Source organism: Trachypithecus francoisi, unplaced genomic scaffold, assembly GCF_009764315.1.
Source record: "Trachypithecus francoisi isolate TF-2019V2 unplaced genomic scaffold, Tfra_2.0 Lachesis_group4, whole genome shotgun sequence".
Lineage (NCBI taxonomy): Eukaryota > Metazoa > Chordata > Mammalia > Primates > Cercopithecidae > Trachypithecus > Trachypithecus francoisi.
Genome location: NW_022681469.1, coordinates 119,224,460 through 119,231,453, shown reverse-complemented (window position 1 = coordinate 119,231,453; position 6,994 = coordinate 119,224,460). Strand labels below are relative to the sequence as shown.

At 55.4% G+C, this 6,994-nt stretch overlaps 1 long non-coding RNA gene across 1 annotated transcript; it reads right to left on the bottom strand.

Moving 5' to 3' along the window:
- Positions 1 to 1,451: 1,451 nt before the first annotated feature.
- Positions 1,452 to 6,525, bottom strand: LOC117072981. The gene is made up of 2 exons (XR_004433041.1): positions 6,469 to 6,525; positions 1,452 to 2,274 (listed from the first exon to the last, which is right to left on the bottom strand). It is a non-coding gene; the product is annotated as an uncharacterized LOC117072981 (long non-coding RNA).
- Between the last annotated feature and the right edge of the window lie 469 nt (positions 6,526 to 6,994).

The following is a 6,994-nucleotide window of genomic DNA, read 5'->3' as shown; positions in this document are numbered from 1 at the left end:
ATGCCGCCCAGTTTTCTGGCCGAAGCCACCAGGCAGATGATGATGGTGCCATTTCCCGAGATGGAGAAGTCACAGGGAGGGGCTGGCTGGGGAAGGAACCAAGAGTTGACTTTTGGACGCATTATGTTCGAGCTGTTATTTGTCCTGCCTGGCTAATGACTGACAGAACTCCGTGGGCCTCAAAGTTACAGAAGTCGCCCCTGTTCCCCTGTGTTCCTGCTCATGTGTGGCCCCATGAGGTGTTTCAAGGCACTGCAATTATTTGAGCATCCTCTAGCCCCACTTCTTGGGGCCACCACCACCTTCCCACCTTCCCAGTGGCAGAAGACCTGAGTTGCCCCAACCTCTTCATTCTTTTTTTTTTTTTTTTTGAGACAGAGTTTCACTCTTGTTGCCCAGGCTAGAGTGCGATGGCGCGATCTCAGCTCACCACAACTTCTGCCTCCTAGGTTTAAGCAATTCTCCTGCCTCAGCCTCCTGAGTAGCTGGAATTACAGGCATGCACCACCACCACACCTGGCTAATTCTGTATTTTTAATAGAGACGGGGTTTCTCCATGTTGGTTAGGCTCGTCTCAAACTCCCGACCTCAGGTGATCTGCCCGCCTCAGCCTCCCAAAGTGCTGGGATTACAGGTGAGAGCCACTGCACCTGCCCCCAATCACTTCATTCTGAAGCAATGAAGGACCTCAGCCTTGTCCCACAGGCTCAGTGGGAAGGTATCCATGTCTCTGTTGGGATCCCCCAACTGCTGTGAGCTCCAGGCCTTGGCCTGCCCCCTTCCCTGTCCCTTTAGTTCAGCCCCCACTCCGTGGATCCGCTCTGCAAAACTCTTCATTAGTTTTTTAGAGACAGGGTCTCTGTCACCCAGGCTGGAGTGCACTGGTGGGATCACAGCTCCCGGCATCCTCGAACTTCTGGGCTCAAGCCATCCTCCAACTTCAGTCTTCTAAGTAGCTGGGATCACAGGCATATGCCACCATGCCTGGCTATTACATTTTTATAGACACAGGATCTTGCTATGTTGCCCAGGCTGGTCGTGAACTGGCCTCAAGCAGTCCTCCCATCTCAGCCTCCCAAAGCTGGGATTACAGGCACATGTTACCATGCCCAGCTAAGTTTTAAATTTGTATAGAGATGGGGTCTTGCTATGTTGCCCAGGCTGGTCTCCAACTCCTGGCCTCCAGTGACCCTCCAGCCCCAGCCTCCCAAAGTGTTGGGATTACAGGCGTGAGCCACCACACCTAGCCCTGCAGAACTCTTTAGAACCACATAGACTCCAGTTTGAACCCCGCCTCTGCCATCCATATCTACCAGTTATGTGAGTGTTCTGCATCTGTGGAATGGGGTAAAGAACAATGTTCCCTTAGGGGTGTGGTGAGTATTCATTGAGATAATGCTTATAAAGCTTTCACACCAAAGCTACTGAAAAGCAAGTGTGAAATTTGTTGGTTTTATTAATTAGTATTGCCTGATCTCCCACCCAAGCCCACCATAAAGGTCTGATTATAAAATCCACAAGCCAGAGGCCCCCGCCACCTTCTTGTCTTTTTCTGCCTCACCCCCACCCATCCCACAGCAACCTTACAAGGCTCTGATGGTGGGATTCCAGGGATCATCAACCAATGGGAAGGGAGGGGGCACTGAGTCACCCCATATTGGCGCGTGGCAGCCTCTGGGGGCTGTGGGCAGGGCTGGCCTCGTCTGGTGACTGGGGAGGGAGCTGGCAGAAGGCCGGGGAAGGGGGACAATGGGCCTTTGTCTTTGCCGAGGTTTCTCCGTTCCAAGATGCTCTAGCCCCTAGACAAACATGACCTCATTCCTCCTCCAGGCTCCAGGACCCAGGGCAGAGACAGGCTTGGAGTTGGACGCACCCACCCCATTTCACAGACTGGAAAACCAAGTCGCACAAGGAAAGAAGACAAGAGGACACCGAGGGTCCAGCCCTAGGACCCAGCCAGAAGTCATGCCCTCCTGGGTTGCTGAGCCCAGGGAGGGGACTCACAAGAGGGCCTTCTAGGCAGCAAAGGTCTAGCTATCCCGCAAGCTCCTGGGACACACAGGTTGTGCTTGGATCTGCTACTCACAGCTGTGTGGCTCTAAGCAGCTTACTCACCTTCTCCGGGCCCTGGTTTCTGCATTAGAAAGAGATGCAGGCCCGGCAGTCTCTTTCTTGCAAGGTTATGGTGCCCTTGGAGATCGCTGCTAAGAATTCAGACAGGCCTGCTTCAAGCCATAGCACCTGCGCCCACTGCTCTGCCTTTAACGGGGTGATCTGGGAAAGACAGTGGCGATTAAGGCCCATCCCACGCAAGCCTCCAGGGTCCACACACATCCCTCTCTTGCCAGGGGCTCTGCAGTGACAAGGCCTTGTAGGAGTCTGGCGTATCTTTCTGGTAGCTTCCTAAGTGACATTCTCCCACACTGGCCCTGCTGGGCTTTCACCCCCTGCCCACAACAGTCCTCACTTCCTATGCTGATACCCCCTCCCCAGAGGGTCTTCTCCAACCTGGTGTCCATCACCCCAACCATCTGGGGACACCCCTGCACCCGAAACCTCAGCAATTCAAGTTGCAAAATGCCAGCAGGAGGGACTCCCAGCCATTCTCTCAGTCTCATCTCTAAGATGGGATAGTGGGGCTGGGCACAGTGGCTCACAGCTGTAATCCCAACACTTTGGGAGGCCAAGGCAGAAGGATGGCTGGAGGCCAGGAGTTCGAGATCAGCCTGGGCAATATAGCCAGACCCCATCTCTACAAAAAAAGTAAAAAAATTAGCCGGGCATGGTGGTGTATGGTCTCGGCTACTTGGTAGACTGAGGCAGGAGGATTACTTGAGTCCAGGAGTTCAAGGCTGCAGTGAGCTATATTTGCACCACTGTACTCCAGCCTGGGTGACACAGCAAGACCCTGTCTCTAAAAATAAATAGAAAAAATGGGGCCGAGTGTGGTGGCTCATGCCTGTAATCCCAGCATTTTGGGAGGCCGAGGCAGGTGGATCATCTGAGGTCAGAAGTTCAAGACCAGCCTGCCCAACATGGCAAAACTGCATCTCTACTAAAAATACAAAAAGTTAGTCAGGCGTGGTGGCGGGCACCTATAATCCCAGCTACTCGGGAGGCTGAGGCAGGAGAATCGCTTGAACCCAGGAGGTGGAGGTTGCAGTGAGCCGAGATTGCGCCATTGCACTCCAGCCTAGGCGACAGAACGAAACTCCATCTCAAAAAATAAATAAATCAACAAATAAATAAATAATAAATAAGTAAAATAGGATAATGGTAATTCTTGGGGATGTGGGAGCATTGAGTGAGAGAGGAGACTCCAGGGACCTGCACAGGACTGGACACAGAGTAGATGCTTATGAAATGACAGGCGTATTAATATCAACTATTCGTCCTTGTCAAAAGTCATTCAGAACAACCTCCCAAGTCATTTACAGAAAGTAAAACCAGAGAGGGTTAGCTCTCAGCTGTCGTCACACAGCCTGTCAGTGTCAGGGCACGGTGCAGACCCGGCCTCCAGGTGCTGCCCTGGGGGTTCTCAGGCCGGGCCCTGGTTCTCAGCTCGGGGACCAGGTGAGGGAGGAGGGCGAGTGAGGCTGGAGACCGACCCAGGCTCTGGCCTTTCCCTTGGCCCCATCTTCCACCGCGGCTGCATTCCCAGTGAGATAAACAAGGGATCAGTGGGAACAAAATGGATGAAGTAACGGGGAAGATATGAGCGGCCGCGCCCAGCCCCCAGCCCGCCCCACCCGCCTGCCTGCCAACAGGGAAGGCTTCAGGAGAGGCATGGCCGGCCCCTGAGTCTCAGCCTGTGCCAGGTACTAAGGGTGCTCAGCGCTGGCCAAGCCTTGCCTGATCGCCAGGCTCAGGTGGCAAATCCCCCGTCGTGCCCTTGGACCCTCCCTGGGCCCTGCCCTACGCCCCACCCTCCCTAAACTGGGATTATTTCAAATCCCCTCCACCAGAGCTTTGGAGGAGACAATTGCACGCTCCCAAGTGCAAATTCAGAGCCCCAGGGCTGTCTGGAGCGGACATAGGATTTGCCACCCTGGCTCAGCTGGTCTGGGGTTCAGCCTGATGCAGCCTGTCCATGTCTCTGGGGCACCCGCAGTGCCTTGCTGCCTGGGGCCAGCTCCCTGCCATGGTGGAGGGGCTGTGTGTGCCCAAGGCCTCCCCAACCCCGGTGCCAGCTTCCTGCCCCTGCAAATTTCTGCCCATCCTGACCTCTCCAAGGAGCCTGGAACTCAGGGGGGCGTCTCCAGGGCCAGATGGGAGGCTGGCACTGCTGCCAAAGCCTGGACACCCACCCAGCCGGACACCACCCCGGGTACCTTCCCCTGCTGAGACATAGACAAAGAGCGAGTGTGTTGGCTGGACAGGGCTCCACCCGTCGGCTGTGAGCAGCCAGGACCTGCAGCCTTGGGCCAGGGACCCCAGAGGTTCAACATCCGCCTCTCCTTGCCTCAGAAGGAGGCAAGAAATGAGCCCTCTGCCTGCCAGTAAACATCACTGGATTGCCCACCGGTGCCCTGAACTGGGAGCCTGGCACAGATGGGGTGTGCGGTGGGCACCCCAGGGCCTGCCTGGCTCACTCCAGCCTCAGTTGCCCTCAGTAAACAGTCCCCAAACTGCCCCAGGCCCTGACCAGGCTAAGAGAAGGCTGTCTCTCTCCCCTCTCAGGTTTTTTGCAACCAACAGAGCTGGAATGGTGGAGCCCCAGACCCTGGAATCTGCATTTTGGGGGACTCCGCGGGTGATAGGAAGGCAGGTGTTCTCTGAGCACACCCGGAGAGACTCCACTCTGGACCCTTCCCCATTTCCCCGTCCCCTCCCCGGCTTCAGAGGGCCCTGTCCCTACCTGCAGAGGGAGGCGCCTTCATCCCAGCTTCCCTGGTAATCAGGTTCCCACTTTGCCGGCTGACTTTCTGCCCCCCACACCCAAGGCATCCTCTGTTATGACCATGGATACCCACATTTGTTTCCCTAGCACACAACCACCTTCCCTCTTCGCAAGCTGGTTCCTCTGTCGGAAACGCTTGCTTAGTGGTCTCCTTTCTACCCAAAATATTCCCACTCAGCCTCGCAGGCCACCTCCTATATCACCTCCAAGAAGCCTTCCTTGATCTCCGCCTAGTCCGTGCGGTCCCTCTGTTCTAACATATCTTCTACTAGCGCTCATCACACCGGAATAAAATCGCCTCTCCTCTGGCTAGGAGCTTGTCAAGAACTGAGGCTGTGTGTGAACCTCCCACACTGAGCCAGCCAAGGGCTGCTGGCTGAGCAGGACAGGCCACGGGACCAGGCCACCCCCCAAGCTACGACAACACACTTGCCCAGACTCAGACGTCTCAGGGGACGTCACGTGTGGCGTGTGGGGGAAAGGGACTGACAGTTGCTGAAGTCCTATGATGTCCTATGTTCTCTTGTCCCCTTTCTTCAAAGGAGAAGACGGAGTCCCAGGGAAAGGAACTGACTCGCCCAGGGTCACTCAGCTCAGAGGTGGTGAGGTTGGCCTGGGAACCCCTGTGATCATTCGTCAAACCTCGTTGCTCCCGTGTGACCACAGTCTGCAGCTCACCCCGTCCCCTACCCAGCAGGACACACACTGCATGAAATTAAGAAGAATTCTAGGCCGGGTGCGGTGGCTCACACCTGTAATCCCAGCACTTTGGGATGCCGAGGCGGGTGGATCACCTGAGGTCAGGAGTTCGAGACCAGCCTGACCAACATGGAGAAACCTCATCTCTACTAAAAATACAAAATTAGCCGGGCGTGGTGGCGCATCCCTGTAATCCCAGCTACTTGGGAGGCCGAGGCAGGAGAATCGCTTGAACCCGGGAGGCAGAGGTTGTGGTGAGCTGAGATGGCGCCATTGCACTCCAGCCTGGGCAACAAGGGTGAAACTCTGTCTCAAAAAAAAAAAAAAACTAGGCTGGGCGCAGTGGCTCACGCCTGTCATCCCAGCACTTTGGGAGGCCAAGGTGAGAGGATCACTTGAGTTCAGGGGTTTGAGACTAGCTTGGGCAATATAGCGAGACCCCACCTCTACAAAAAAAAAAAATTACAAAAATTAGCCAGGCATGGTGGTGTGCACATGTAGTCCCAGCTACTACGGAGGCTGAGGTGGGAGGATTGCTTGAGCCCAGGAGGTCGAGACTGCAGTGAGCCGAGATTGCACCACTGCACTCCAGCCTGGGTGACACAGTGAGATTCTAGTTAAAAAAAAAAAAAAGAAGAAGAAGAATTCTGAGAATAATGACTTGCCCAGAGCTGAGGTCCAGAGCCAGAGGCCTGACTCTAGAGAGTGAACCGAGAAGCTGAGACATACATGGTCCCTGCATGTGTGGCGTACGGTGGACACACGTGGTGAGACTTATCAGCTCATGAGCGCAGGACCCCTCCCCTCTGGCCTGGAAGCCATCTGCCACGGGGGCCACGGACTCCTGAGGCTGCTCCCCCGAGACTCACCAGGCAGGGTCTGGACCGCAGAGTTGACACTAAACACATCCTCCCAGCAGGCGTGGGAGGCACCCCCGAAGAGGCCAGTGCTGTTTTGAACAGAGCAGGGATGAGGTGACCCCTGACTCCCTGCCAGAAAGCCACTTAGCGGCAGCCACTGGCGCACCAGAGACATCCAATCAGTCAGCACAGGCTGCGTGATGGGCTGGTGTCCAGCCATGGCCGCGAGGGGAGCCACCAGAGGGGAGCCAGATGGGCCCAAGGCCCTAGCTCAGGGGGAGGTGGGGGCTGTGGTGGCCATCTGTAGGGAGCCACTCTCTTTCTCTCTTTTTAAATTTAAATTTAAGAGACAGGATCTCACTCTGCCATCCAGGCTGGAGAGCAGTGGCGCAATCACGGCTCACTGCAGACCCAACCTCCTGGGCTCAAGGAGTTTGAGGCTAATCCTCCCACCTCAGCCTCCTGAGTAGCTGGGACTACAGGTGCACTCCACCACACCTGACTAATTAAAAAAAAAAAACAAACTTTTGTAGAA